At 33.1% G+C, this 16,541-nt stretch overlaps 1 long non-coding RNA gene across 1 annotated transcript; it reads right to left on the bottom strand.

Moving 5' to 3' along the window:
• Positions 1-354: 354 nt before the first annotated feature.
• Positions 355-4,668, bottom strand: LOC107005803. Its single transcript, XR_001454942.2, has 3 exons — positions 4,377-4,668; positions 1,943-2,335; positions 355-687 (listed from the first exon to the last, which is right to left on the bottom strand). It is a non-coding gene; the product is annotated as an uncharacterized LOC107005803 (long non-coding RNA).
• Positions 4,669-16,541: the final 11,873 nt, after the last annotated feature.

Below are 16,541 nucleotides of genomic sequence, written 5' to 3'. Positions count from 1 at the left end.
TTTTTGGCAACAAAGTTTTTATTGCAATAAATAAAAAAAAATTAATACACCTTTAACAACAATTTATGATAATTGCTACATATCCAATACACAATTTTTTTTTAAAAAAAATACATAAATTTGCAAAGGTCCAACACATAAGATTGATGCATTAGAGACTTACTACATAGGTCGTTACTTGTAAAAAAAATATCAGCAAGGTCATTATTTTCTAATCCTTTCAAAAAAATTTTAAAAAAAAATTCTTCCAATACAACTTGTGTTGTAGCAAAGTTAAATTATACACCAAATAAATGATAAATTTAATTATATTTTGATAAAGTAAATTATTGTAAATTTAAAAAGCAGAAGGAATCACATAATAAATAATACACTATAAAATATTTCACCATACTTAAAATTACTCAAAGACCGTTGTGGCAAGCTATTTTCTCCGGGACTATGAAGCTTTTTTACGTGTCACATCTCAGGATATGCTCATATACATATATAGCTAGTGGAATTTAAGTTTCAGCAGTCAAAATTACAAATACTTTTGACAATTATGATGAGGGTAAACAAGGTAGAGTTGCTCAAATAAAGTAGCGTAATGTGCAATTGACTTACAACAAGTGCAATGTCTCTCTAGCAGTTTTCGAGCTTTGTTACTAAGACGTGCTAGAATCTTTAGTTCTTCAGTAGTCAAGCCTACCATAGAGAGAGAATATAATACATGGTTAAAATTTTTTACATGCTAATATGATTCCCTAGTTAAAAGAAAGATAACATAGTATGACAACTAAGAAATAAGCTAAGGTCATGCAAGTATTTTAGGTTTTATCACTTCACAATTGTACAGACTTTTGTAGCAATGATTGCAATATTCTGGACTCGTGCTCTCATTTCTCACAATTCCTCGTGAAATGTAAGTTTAACAAATAATTTATCATAGATTTGAAGTGCTGCAGAACATGATATTTCTAAAATTAATTAAGTACAAGATGCAAATGATTCTCATCAGAGAAGTATAGATGCTCTCAAAAGGTTATTTTCTGCAACAAATTTCTCATATTCACATTCCAGTACAAAAAAAATCTCACTTTATTTATCATATTCACATTGATCACTCACTTAAACTGTCAAGTAAATTGAAAAGGTCAAAACTTTCATACATCTGTCAGATACTTATCAAATATGCATCAATATTCAGCCATATAACTGTGGCAGTGTATATGTTAAAAGTTCCATTTCTTTCATATGAGGAAGATATAAATGAAAGAGTTAACGAACTCATCAATATAATTGAGCTGCCAAAAGTCAAAAGTTAGCACAAGTATGGAGTATATATATGAGCAGATAACATGTTGAAAACTTGGTCTCTATTAAGTAATAATTGAGATGCATACTAACAAGACAGGAACAAAGGAGTTGATGCTTATTGCAGATTAATCATAACAGAGCATAATCAGCGTGTCATGAAGTCTTTGGAAACATTAAGCTTAGGAGAGGTGTAATGAACTCAAGGATCCAAGAAATCAACCCCACTTCCGTGCAAAGTACCTCAAACCAAGAAATGAGAAAAGAATGGGATGCAGAAAAAAAGAAGAAATGAAGTCTCAAATAAACACCTATACATGATAAATCATCCAGAATTGTGATAGTGGTAGGTAAAACTCCATTCTCCCTCACAATGACCTTCAACTCTTTTGATGAATCCTAGAGAAATCACCTCATGAAATAATATAATGTATTACTACTACTATACAAAGACACGCTATTGGTCATTGACTCATTGTATGTCTATGTAAAAGAACTTTTAACAACTATGCTTATGTAAAAAATAATTATCAGGTAACTATGTTTATGTGTTTAATTACTTCAACATAAGTCATTCATGTTTGTCAGATGAGACATAAGCCTAATATGCTGAAGTGGTAGTACTGTAATCTATAAAGTTTCTTACCTCATCTGAAACAATTAAAGAATCTGCAGTATCATAAAAAGTCTTCAGTACTTGTAAGAGATCTTTTGTTGTACTACATATGCCACCTTCACCTTGGATTGGTTCAACCAATGCAATAGCTATTTTACCACTCTGAATTTCTTATTTTCTGCTTGAACATTTCCATACTCTGGGAAAGTGACTCTTGTATTACCGATTCAAAAGGTGACCTGTAATGTTCTTTGCTTGTCAAAGCAACAGCATCCACGGTCCTTCCATCAAAGCAGTTGGAGAACAAAATAAACTCCACAGGAGGTTGCTTCTCATCGGGATGAGAGAATCTCTAGAACTTTTTTTGCAAATTTAATTGCAGCTTCATTTTCGTCCGTTCAGAGTTTGACAAGAAAAAAATGTCTGCAATGAAATTAGCAACAATGTGTTTTACAAGCTCCACTGACATAATAGAACAGTATACTAGTATTCTGTAAGAAGATTTTTTTTTGAGATGGAAGAGAAAAGATGCTCTTTGAAGCCATAATAATTAATCAATAAAAAGTTGCAGTTAAAATTTTAATTAAGTTGATAAAATCAAGTTACAGACATAGAATAATGAACACATTAAGGAACATTTTGCTGAATAAAACCAAAGGTGAAGTCAGAAATATGAGTTTATGGATTCTGCATTCTAACAAATGTTAGCTTACACAGGGTTTTTGATAAATTAAATACATATATAGTGAATTTCGTAACATAAATATAAGATTTTGACAAAAGGTGTTGGGTTCGGATAAATCCATAACTTTTTATCTAACCCTGCCTCTAAATAAGACCCCTCTCATAAACATTTCCCCTAAATTCTAGAAATGAAGAAACTTACACACTACTAGTAAGTTCCAATTACCACAACATACCCATATTCAGTGGCAAAAAATGAATCAACAATAAGATGCTACTATTTATTTTTAATCCAGAATCACATATACTTTGACTTTATTCAAAGAATTCATACTCGAACAAGAACGAGAAAAAGAACAGTATCCCCTGTCCTCTAACTGACTACTTAAGAAGTCTAAACAGCAAGCCCTCAAGTGTGTCACCTAGTGGTCAATGAATTTGGTTAAGTACAATGAGATCTCAAGTTTAAATCTCAATTGAGACAAAAATACTAAAATATTTTTTTCCCATTTGTTCTAGCCTTGATAAATAGACTATCTGGTATTGTGCATGTGAATTAGCAAAGACCCCAATGCTAGTGAAAAGAGATGAGGAATCTATTTACTCCTCAATCAAATACTCCTATAAATAATGTATATCTACACCAATTCATTCAACCTCACCAATTAGAGAATCTGCACACAAACACCATGGCATGGAACACAGTAACTTTTCAAAATACTTTCAAGAATAAGAGAATATAAACAACAGTCACCAAGCACTAGTTGCTCCATGAACCTTTGGGCCATGCATTTAGGATGCCCATTTTTTTTTCTATTTGTGTTTTAGCTCATGTTGTTTTCCTGGAAGAATTCACAAATTAACACGAATGCTTAATCATAATTGACTACAACAACAACATACTCAATATAAGTTCACGAACTAGTGCTTGGGAGGATAGAATGTAGATATACCTTACCTATACCTCGAGGTAAAGAATTTTATGACCCACAAACAAGGGTTAAAAGATACGTACTAATAGAGAAAATCTAGTTTATCCTAAATCAATATGGAGTTAGAGAACTGTTCTAAAACTTATAAGACATAGAGACAATTTCGATTGATGGCGGAAAAATTTGAAATATGTATTGTGTTCACCGAATACAATCATCAATCTAATGTAGCTAACTCCCAAACAAGATCCAATCTCTCAATCTTCCTTAAAGTAAACCCCAATTATCAAGTCATTACAATTTAGGACGCCAATTACAAATTAGCCTAACTATGAACTAGAAGAAAAAAGCTCAATGCATTCAATAATCATTTACAGTACTGATCCATTTATCACTAATTTTGATAACAAAAAAATAGAATTTACTAATACCCAAAAGATAAAAAGAAGACTTAAACAACCACAAACATATATACACTTAAACAAATAATTTATTAATCGACCAGTTCATAACCACAAATAGGCACATTCAAAAAAATACAAAATAGCTTTATAATATTCGTCCAAGTAACACTTCAATTCAAGATAGCAAAATAGAAATTTGACAAACACACAACAAAGACTTAACCAAATGCTCAGATAAACAAAAACGACCCAAAATTTAACATAACCAATCATAATTGCGGATGAAAATTATCGAAAGGGCGGAGAAGAGGTTCAAAGCAATTGTATATTGGTCTCGCTGTGTAAATTTGGGCAGTGGTGATTCATTCCCAAGAATGAGATAATCAAAGAGACTAAACTTTGTGAAAAGTGATTAATTCAGTAATCCGTATATAGAAAACTCACCAGACACTTCCCACAATCTGTCACGATCTGACCTCAATATAGGAAATATAATTCAACAAAATGTAACTATGACTGAACGATTCTCTTTTTGGAACAATTTTCTGTTTTCATTCAAATGAAATTGTACAGAAATGAAAGGAAATAAACGAAACTAGAAACTAAGATAGTAAACCTCCATGGACATAGCTCCGATCCTGCAACAGAATGTTTAGATTAGGAAGATGAAGAAAAGAGAAGAGAATCTGATAGAAGAGAGAGAAGGGAGCACGAGAATAATACCAATTTGATCAATGCCTCTTCTCTCTCTTGGTTGTTGCTTTTTAACTGTGACTTGAGCTGATGTAGATGTTACCGACGTGGCGCAATCCTAACCTTTGCGCTTCATTTATTAACTTCTAATCCTGACCGTTACTCTTGAGAAGAAGAAGATAGGAGATAATAGGGTAGCTCAAATTGTTCTACCTGCTACTGGTGCAGACGGTCAATTTTTGGTGAAACCAGTTGATGTCCTTCAGAGACAAATGGTGAAGCATAACAATAGGGCCAAGGTGAAAGTGCTCATTGAATGGTCTAACTTGCCTCCTGAAGATGCTACTTGGGAGGATTACGAGTTCATACAAGCACAGTTTCCAGATTTTATTTTCAATCCTTGAGGACAAGGATGTTGTTGTGCGGAATGTATGGTTGAAGTTTAAGGTAAACCATGTCACCCACCTGCAACACTCTATCTGATCGCTTTTTATCGGCATACACCTTCATTCTTTCTTGATCCTTATGGAGGTTGTCCTTCAAAAGTTGTAACATTTGTTGTCGCTACATAACAACATTTTCAGCAGCAGGAACAACAGTCTCAAGTAGGGGTCCAACAGATAGTTGGGGTGGTGAATAACCATAAAGAGCCTCAAATGGAGTAATCTACAGTCCAGTGTGAAAATTCGTGTTGTACCACCATTCAGCGGAAGGAAGCCATTGTCTCTAATGAATAGGTCTGTTCGATGTCATGCACCGCATATAGTTCTCAATGCACCTATTCACTCTCTCAGTCTGACCATCACTTTGAGGGTGATAAGCAGTGCTAAAGTGTAGTTGAGTACCCAATAGTTTGAATAAGGATTGCCAAAAGTTGTTGAGAAATTTTTTGTCCCTATCAGATACAATGGACTCGGGAGTACCATGTAAGCAGTGTACCTTCTTCCAAAACTTGTTTGCTACAGTGGCTGCAGTAAACGGATGGGACAAGGCAACAAAATGAGCATACTTTGATAGCCTATCCACTACAACTAATATCACATCTTTAGAGCTGGATTTCGGCAATCCTTCTATAAAATCCATGCTGATATGACTCCAAGTCTGACTAGGAATTGGTAGAGGTTGCAGTAGCCCTGGGTATGCGACATTCTCATCCTTATTCCTTTGGCATACATCATAACTCTCAACATGTTGCACCACCATTTGTTTCATGTTGGGCCAATAAAACAGTGAAACCAACCTCTTTAGAGTACCCAACTGCCCAGAGTGACCACCCATCGGAGAATCATGGAATGTAGAAATCAACCTTTGCCTTAAATCTCCAGTACCACCTACATAAATCTTCCTTTTATTTCTCAGAACACCAGAAGTGAATTGCCAAATAGTAGGACCATTTGAGTCCACCGCAAGCTGCACCATGAACTCTTGAGCAAGGTCATCATCTACATAACTATCTCCTACCTCCTGCATCCACCTAGGAACTGTGACACTGATTGTCAATAATTTCCCGGTGACTTGGTCAAAATCGTCCTTACATATCTCATGTTGTCTAGAAAGTGCATCAACAACTCTATTCTCTGCACCCTTTTTGTATTGAACTTCATAGTCTAACCCCAAAAGTTTAGTAAGACCCTTTTGTTGCAATGTTGAGGTTACCTTTTGCTCTAAAAGGTATTTCAAACTATGATGATTAGTCCGGACTACAAAATGCTTAAACTGCAAATAATGTCTCCATCTGTCGACTGCATTCAATAGAGCCATGTACTCCTTCTCGTAGATAGATTTATCCCTGTGTTGTTGAGCCAGTACCTTGCTGAGATAGGCAATGGGTATGCCATCTAACATCAGAACGGACCCTATACCACAGTGACTTGCATCAGTTTCAACTACGAATTTCTTTGAATAATCAGGCAATGCTAGTACAGGTGTGGTGGCAATAGGCGTTCTTCAGAGCAACAAAGGCTTCACCAGCCTCTGCATCCCACTTAAAAGAATCTTTCTTTAATAAGTCTGTCAAGGGTCTGCATATGGTACCATATCTTGCCATATATTTCCTGTAGTAACCTGTTAGCCCCAAGAATCCTCTAAGAGCTCTAGCAGAGTTGGGAGCATAGAATCTATTTTAGTAGGGTCTGTAGATACCCCATCCTTGGTTATAACATGACCCAAATATTCTACTTTAGGTTGTCGATGCATTGGTCAGTCCAAATGGCATGACCTTGAACTCATAATGGCCCATGTGAGTTCTAAAAGCAGTTTTATACACATCTTCCACCTTCATCCTGATCTGATGGTATCCAGCCCTGAGATCCACCTTAGTAAAGATCATGGATCCATGCAGTTCATCCAGCAGGTCATCAACAATTGGAATAGGATATTTATCCTTAATAGTGATCTCATTCAACCCTCTGTAGTCCACACAAAATCTCCATGAGTTGTCCTTCTTCTTGACTAGTAAAGCCGGGGAAGAAAAAGAAGATTGACTCTGTTGAATAATACCATGATTCATCATTTCCTTGACCTGTCTTTCCAACTCCTCTTTTTGATAATAGTTATACCTATAAAGGCGCAAGCTTACTGGTACTGCTCCAGGTTTGAGTATTGTCATGATTAGCTAATCTCATATTCATTTATCAAGAGTAACGGTCAGGATTAGAAGTTAATAAATGAAGCGCAAACGCTAGGATTGCGCCACGTCGGTAACATCCACATCAGCTCAAGTCACAGTTAAAAAGCAACAACCAAGAGAGAGAAGAGGCATTGATCAAATTGTTATTTTTCTCGTGCTCTCTTCTCTCTCTTCTATCAGATTCTCTTCTCTTTTCTTCATCTTCCTAATCTAAACATTCTGTTGCAAGATTGGAGCTCTGTCCATGGAGGTTTACTATCTTAGTTTCTAGTTTCTTTTATTTCCTTTCATTTCTGTACAATTTCATTTGAATGAAAATAGAAAATTGTTCCAAAAGGAGAATCATTCAGTTACATTTCGTTGAATTATATTTCCTATATTCAGGTCAGATCGTGACAATTGGTATCAGAGCCAGGTTTGAGGGGTATTTTTCTGGTTATAAATAAAAAAATTTTTTCTGATTTTTGGAGAAAAAGACTTGGACGACTCTCTCTTCCAACATTCCTACTCTTTTTCATCTTTTGATTCTCTTATTATTCAAATATTGAGAACCAATTATGAGTAGCTAACTTCTTTTGTGTTAGGGTTGTGACTACGAATGATTGTGTAGTATCGAATCTATGGAATGAGTAAGAGGTGCACAAATTCGAATAGGTACAAAAAACCTTTTTCCTTAATGAATGGAAGGATTAGAGAATGGGGAATTTCAAAATTGTCTTTATTGATTTTCCTTTTGATTCCATATTCTCACTAAGTATTCACAAAAGGTTGCATCTGTCTTTGCACACATGTTTTCTAGTAGTTGTAGTTTTTCAAGTTGGTTCTAAATTTAAGAGCATAACAAACTTTCACTAATAAAGACTTCTCTTCTTTTACTACGAACAAAGGGATGAATTTGCCTGAAATCACCATTGAAAACGATAATTTTTTCATCGAATAGAATTCATGTTTGCATTAAATCTTTCAAAAGTAAGTCAAAAGCTTCAACTATTTTTTTGCTATTGAAATTTCATCCCATATTATAAGTTTTGCATCACAAATTAAAGATGTCAGAGAAATTTATCCGACGTTACAACTGAATTTTTCATGGATATTGGCTGAAAATTTAAAACAGAAATGAGCAGTTCAACCGCCTGGAAGGAGTGAAGTTGTGACATCTGAATTTGCAGTTTCTAAAGCTATTAATCATTTGTATCTTGTAGTTGTTAATAAAGCGTGATATAAAAAACTTTTACCAGTTCCTCCAGGACCATCTATAAAGAATACATCTGGTTTATTTGAAATATTCTATCTAGGATTACTTTGTAAGTCCTTCTTTGTGCAATGTTTAATTTATTTTGTAGGAGCAAATCATCTTCACTAACTGTAATATTTCTTTCAAAGTAAACATTTTTAGCTTCTTTTGCTAGTGTAGATGCTTTAATTATTTCAGGAATTAGTTTAAATTCATTGATATCACGACAAACTAATTGAAGAATATCATTAATATACTCTAACATGTTATAACAAATTTCGTTTGTACTAATGTATGAAATTCTTGTAAAATCCTCTGATAAGGATATTTCAAATTTTTCCCATAATTCGTTTGTATTACTTGGGATACAATAGATCATTATTATAGAAAACAAATGTATAAAGACTTATTGACATTTGATAAATTAGATGCTTCGTAGATGCATTCTATTAAACTATTATATGAAAGTAGCAATTCTCATAGCTACCTCTTTTAAATGTTGGGCAAGGCTTGCCATTTACCGTTTGCAAATCTTGATATGATTTTGATCCTCTTATGTTCATTAAAAATAATATAAGGTGATATCTTTCTCCTTCAGTGGAATGACAAGTCACGACACGTTCAATAGCATGTCCAAGCATACGAATTGTCCACATTTTATCCGTTATTAACCACACAAAATATTCAAGAAATTTCTATATAATAAATTTAAACTTTTAGCGGTGTCGTTTATTGTGTTCATTACAAAATTCAGTTGACATTGTCTTTGGATCATTGAATTATTTATAATTTCACTAATATTATCAGTTCTATCATATGAAACGAGTAGTTGTCCATTGAGATATAGCAGAAGATGGTATACATTCAGAGACATTTCATTGATACTAAAAGCAAATATACTCCATGGTACCTTAGGTGCAAAAACCCATCTAGGCAATTGATAATCTTTTATCTCATCAATTTTTATATTTATATCATTAGTATAAATCTGAAATGCGATTTTATCATGTCCTTTGCATATGTACTTATAATGTAATTTAACTACCTTAAAATACAAATTAATCTCATTATTTATATGATAATTGTACCGTAAAACTTCTATAAATTAAAACTCGATAAACTAAAAATCTATCTTAAGTAATATTTTTCTTCGGTCCCAACTTGAGTCAATGAAAAAAACCATCAATTTCGATAAGATTATAACATAACATTTTCCAAAAAAATCCATATTAATATCATAAATTAATAATTCTATAAAAGTGAAAGTATATTTTAGACAATTTAGTGAAATATGATTTATTGTGTTCTATTTTTTCTTAAAATTTAAATATGGTTGAAGTTATTTCTAACTTTTCTTATTACATCCAAGAGTTTCGGTGTTGTCTTTCCGAACTACACCATAAAATTTTGAAGAGTTCTAGATGTAATAAGTACTTTCTTATGCGTAACTGGTTCTAAAGGTATAGTATTATCTTCAACTTCATCATCAACATTGCTTTTTCTGATGGTATCCATAATTTCTTCTAAGCTCTGGACCTCTGAATATGTCTCACTTTCACCCTGATAATTCAACAGGTTATTGACATTCATTTTATTGTGGTAATCGAGATCATTAATCATGATCTTAAGTTCATGAATGACGTTTTCACAAGTGGGTTCGTACAATTATCTGAGATTGCATCCCCCGAATAAATTCTATAGTGTCAAAAATAATTTGCTATTGTCTCTTTGTCCAAGCAGGGATTGCGAAAATGATAGCATCCAAAACATTAATCTTTATTGGATCAATTTGTCCCACTTCACGATCTTCTAATACCCTACGATAAAATATGTTATGATAACACCTCCTGAAAGCTCTTACTATCCCAACATCACAAGGTTGAATTTTGAATGTCATGTTGGGTGGCAAGAAAAACAATTCAACATTTTGTAGTCCTTCGGTATTTCTATTATGGTATGGACAATTATCTACCATAAGCAAATTAAAGCTCTTCCATGCATTTTGTGATCAAACTAACAAATATATTCGTCAAAAAGCACACTTGACATTCATGCTCGCTTTTTGCACGATAGTGACAATTCAATAAATATGACACATAAACTATTAAGATACAATGATTTTGATATAATCAAATTAATCTCATTAAATCTCAAATCATTCTTTAAATTAATAAATACTAGTATACGTGCCCGCGCATTGGTAGGTTAGTTGATAAATGTACTAAATATTAATTTTGTTGAAGATTTAAAATTTTAACTTATTATAAGATAGTATTATAAAACTTATTTGAAAATATTAACAATTATTATCTTGATATGTTCTAACAGAATATTTAAGTAAATAAATCAATATATAAGTTTAGCTCATTATCTAAATTTGACAATAATAATGTCTTATCATTATTTCATTTATTGAATTTTCACATTATTTAAAATGACAAATACTATCCCTTTAATAGTTAGATGTAAGGAAATTAATAGTTAGATCTAAATAAAATATAATAAAAAAGTCATATTATAATGCAACATACAACCAAAAGATTTTGATCACTTGGATATTTGAATGTGGGATGTTGTACCAGAAATTCAGGAAATCTTCATATGTAGCAAAGGTGTATCTACAACAGAGGAGCAAAGTAACTTGGGATTCAATTAGGGAATGATAACTCTAGATACTTCTTTTCTGTGATCAAGCACAAGAAGTTGTAGCAGGCTATATTGCAAGTGAAAGATAGCACAGGAGTGCTTCAAACAAAGCCTGAATGCATAGCTAATGCTACATAGCACAGAAGTGGTTCAAACAAAGTCTGAATGCATAGCTAATGCTACATAGCACAGGAGTGGTTCAAACAAAGCCTGAATGCATAGCTAATGTATTTGTAGCATTTTACCAAGATTTTCTAGGTACTAAGGAGATCAACAGGAAAAAGGCTTTGAAGAGCTTCATGAGATATGACCATACTTTAACATTCATCCAACATGTTAAAATTTGCTGAAAATGATGTCAAGAAAGCCATTTTTAGCATTGGCAGTAATAAGAGTCGTGGTCCAGATGGATATGGAAGTGATTTCTATAAAAGGCTTGGAAAGTGGTGGGAAATGATGTTACGGAGGCAGTTTTGCAATTCTTTAGGAATGGAGAACTTGTGAAGCAATTAAATGCTACAATGATCTCTTTAATTCCCAAAGTACCAGCCCCACAATCGTCTCATGTTGCAATGTCCTATATAAATGTATCTCTAAACTATTATGTGAAAGATTGAAGGAGGTATTGCCTAGCTTGGTGTCTGATAAACAAGCAGCATTTGTTGCAGGGAGGTCTCTAGTCCATAACGTATTGATATGTCATGCATGATCTATTGAGGCACTATAACAGAAAGACTTCACCAAGGTGTATGATGAAGATCGACCTGAGAAAGGCAGGCATATGACAATGGTTAGTTGGGAATTTGTTATCGAAGCACTAGAGGGGTATGGTTTTCCTAGTTCTTTCGTTCAAATGGTTATGGTGTGTATATCCTCTACAAATTTCTCTGTAAGGATAAACGGAGAAGCGCATGGCTACTTTGCATGACAAAGAAGATTGAGGCAAGGAGATCCAATCTCTCTCCTCTATTGTTTGTCTTGGTTATGGAATATCTCACTCGGACACTTAGCGAAATGAGTGAACTTCCAAATTTCAAATTTCATCCCATAGGCAAGGAGCAAAGGCTGACTCACTTAATATTTGTGGATGATCTGATGATTTTCTGCAAAAGGGATATAAGGTCCATTCAAAGAGTCACTTTAGTGATACTACTGGATTAGTGGCTAATGTGGAGAAATCAATATTTTTCTAGCTGGGATTACAGTTGATTTAAAGGAGGAGATATTAGAAATTACAGGATACTCTTTAGTTACTCTACCAATTAGGTATCTTGGGATTCCACTATCTTCGAAGAAATGGGGTAAGATGGAGTGTGGAGAAAATTACTGAGAGGGTAACAAATGCTTATGCTAGGAAACTCTCTTATGCAGGAAGACTACAAGTAGTCAATGCTGTCTTTTTTTTCGATATTTAATTTTTGGGATGGAGTTTTTATCTTACCGCAAAGAGTGCTCAAGGCTGTGGATAGAAAATGTATAGATTTTATATGGGGAAGTAGTACAGATCAGAGAAAAACACCTTTGGTTGCATGGGACAAGGTGTGCCTCCCAAAGAAATTTGGGGGACTAAATGTTAAGGGGTGCAGAAATTGGAATGAAGCTTCCGTTTGGGAAGTTATTATGGCAAGTTTCAGAAAAACGAGACATTCTCTGGTTAAAATGGGTACATGAAGTGTATATAAAGCAACATGGAAATATTTGGAATCACATACCACGAACAGATTGTAGTTGGTACTGCAGACAGTTGAACTCTCTAAAAACTAAGATGTCAGATTGGTACCAAAATGATAAATACAAGCTGACACATATTCAGTAACAAGGAGCTATAATTGTTGGGCTATTTTTCATGTTCCAGCCAAAGGCCCATGGCCTAATCCTACTTGAAAAAGGATTGAAATTATTCTCTTTATTTGGTTTCCAATTGTATTAGGAAAATGATTGGAGTTGTAATCCTATTTGTAGTTGGTTTTGGCTTTGTAAGGAAAAGCACAACTCTATAAATAGAAGATTGTCTTGAGAGAATAATTAATTGCTCATTGGTATTGTCTTTGAAAGACATTAGAATATAAGAGAGGTTTTTGAGAGAGCTTTCAACAAGAGAAAAGAGAGAAAGAAAAGGGTTCTCTTGCTGCAGTCTTTTTCTTCGACCAGCAACGTTCAGATCGTGTGTCCCGATTAACTAACCGTTGGATCGGGATGAAATTTGTACTGAGTGTTCCTGACATCTTGGTGGTTGATTTGAACGGTGGAGATTGGATTAATAGGTCAGCAAGATCCTGTTTTAGGTCTCAAATAGAAGCTGGATTTGGGTGGTGTTTCTTTCTATTTATCTTTTGTTGGTGTAGCTATTGTTTGTTCTCTTTTGGCACTTGTTGTTGGGTATGTAGCAAGAATTGATGGGAAATAGAGGGAAGGAGAGGAATTTGAAAAGTTTAGAACTTGAAAGGTTGGGAACTTGAAAAGTCCTCTAATGCTTTATTGAAAAAGGCATTAGTCCCTCATCGGTAATGGAAATGAAAATAGGAGAGTTTAAATAAATAAACACTCCTATTAATTGTTAAAAGGGTTGGAAAGAGGGACCCCCCTCGCGCCATCGTCGTCGCTCGCTCGCTTCGGCTTCGGCTTTGGCAAATGATCGATCGAGAGTGGACAAAATTTATTTTAATTATTTATTAATTAATTTAAATGGCCAAAAATTATTTTCAATAAATTAGTTGATAACAGAATTTAACCGAAATGTTTTCAATTTTTTTAGTTAACCCGACCCGACTCGGATCCGCGTGAGTGACCCGTTTTAAATTCCGTTATATTCAAAATTTCCCGCCATGACTGTTCTGAAAGGTTGCAACTTTCAGGAACAGTCAATACCATTTGAAAGTTTGCAACCTTTCATTAATGGTCGTGTCAATTCTGAAAGGGTAGCAACCTTTCAGAATATATTATTCTTGCCTATAAATACCATTCAGTCTTTAGAATTTTTACTAACGAATTTTCTGATCTTCCTTCTTCTTAAAAAAAACAAAACATATATTTCTTCGTGTACTTTCCTGCTGTGGATTGATTCGCTGACAGTAGAGTTTTTGGTATCTATACTCTACTGATTAAGATCATTTTACCCTGGGAGGTTATATTCCAAATCAAACCTCGGATACTAGAGGGGAATAATTTCCTTAAGGGGACACTGTGAATTCAGTGGACTTGATTTTCTTCCTGAATTTTTAAAAAGACTATTCTAGATTCTGGTAAGTTTTACAGATTACATTATTTTTTACAAATAAATTTCTGTTCATCTTACTTACTGGTTTTAAAAATGTCAGTTACTTCGTGTTTCTGAATGATTTATTACAACCAGTAATTTCTGATTTTCTTAACACAGATTGGCAACACTTGTTGTGTATCCATTAGAAGAATATTTGTAACCTTCTTATTGGTATAGTGAAGCAATTCGGATCTTGTCGATCCCGTGGTGTTTACCTTCGATTTGAAGGATTTTTCCACGTTAAACTTGGTGTTCTTTATTGTTAGATTTTCGGTTTCATCTTTTCGTCACAACAATAATGTACTGGGGGCCCAAACCAGGCTTTGGGAAGCAAACCTTATATGGACAAAAATTATGCAACCAAAACATAGATTTATTGTATGGTTAGTAAAGCAGAACAAACTGCTCACCAAGTCTAGAATGATGAGATTGAATATTCATGTGGAGGATACACAGTGTCTTTGTTCGGCAGGGGTGGTAGAAACTCCTCATCATCGTGCGAATGGATTACTGCAGTTCGACATGGTTTGGGAAAATGGTCAGAGGTCCAAATGATTGAGAAGGATATTCCACAAAGTCTGAAATGGCTGAAACGAAGGAAATGGAAGCAATTATACAAGGAAGTTGTGGTGGCAGTATGGGGGCAATGATCTATCACACATGGAAAGCAAGGAATTGGAAGATTTTTCGAAGCATAGATGTGAGTACAAGTTGTGTGATTATACAGGTACAAAAAGAAGTGAGGGCTCGAGTAGTCACTCTCCAAGAAATAAAGGGTGCTGCGAGGTGTCAGACTCTGCTGAAAAGACTAACTAGAGAGTAAATAATTAAGATCAAAAGAATAAATTGTGTTCATGTGGTAATAACTTATGTTTTTCCCGGAATAGTTTTGCTTGAGGCCTGGATAGTCCTAAACATCTTCTTAGAGGTGGTTGGAACTGAGGTGCTCTTTAGGGTGTAATTTTGAAGTTTTCATGTTGGAGTAATGGTCGTAATAGTTATTATAAAAAAAGTGGCATGTTATTCGAAGTCTAAATTATATCTTTTAATTATTTCAAAAATTATATTTAGGATAACACATTAAATAGATAAGAATGTATAAGAATTATAATCCAATAACATATAATTTTTGTTGGAATTAAATTATACTAGAACATAGGCAAAAAAAGTAAGTAAAAAAGTTGTTGCATATGAATCACTTACGAAAAGATTAAATATTATATATTTATTATATTAAAAAATTTAAAAATAGCCAAAATTTGATGAATAAATAATCCAGCAATACAAAAGTGATTAAAACAATTCATGACAAAATAATAATATACTCATATAGACTTATAGCCAATAAAACAAAAATCACTACTAAAAGATTTTTCTATAGAACCAAACATTTTTCATTCCTCATTTTCTCTTCCGATATGAAAGACAATCAAATATTAAATATATGTATACTTTAGGAAATTAATTATCTCGTAATATGCATAAGACAATTATCAAAAACTTAAATTTTTGTATAAATTAGCAAAACTATGATATATATATATCTCTAGAATGCATATTGAATATATTTATCTAATACAGAAATAATAATATTTATATAGATCATGATAATTGAAAAGTAGAAAATAATATCTTATTAATTTATTCAAACAATTATCAACTTAAAGATATAAGAAGCATGTGATCTTTACTATAAATATATAACATAAATAAGATAGAATTAAAATATGTCTTTGGTTGGCTTGTAATGTTGTATATGAACTTTTGGCGAACAGTTATTTTAGTATTGAATATTTGCTTCATAATATCAATTGCATCAATAACAAAATGAAATAATAATTTTATAAGATACCATTATTATCGAACAAATGTTAAACTTTAAATATGTGCAGTAATAACTTTAGAAATAATTTTATAAGATACCATTATTATCGAACAAATGTTACACTTTTAAATATATGTAATAATATTTTTAATTATATCTCAAAAACAATAATTTAAATAGAGCATATTCATAGACTAACCATCCTTCAAAAACAAACAAACAAGTTTACAAGCATTAAATTTTTATTTATTTATTACTTTTAAAAAAAGAACCAACAAAAACTAACATTTTGCTATAATATATATATATATATATATATATAT

This window comes from Solanum pennellii, chromosome 12 (assembly GCF_001406875.1).
Source record: "Solanum pennellii chromosome 12, SPENNV200".
Taxonomy (NCBI): domain Eukaryota; kingdom Viridiplantae; phylum Streptophyta; class Magnoliopsida; order Solanales; family Solanaceae; genus Solanum; species Solanum pennellii.
This window is presented reverse-complemented; position numbering and strand designations above follow the sequence as displayed.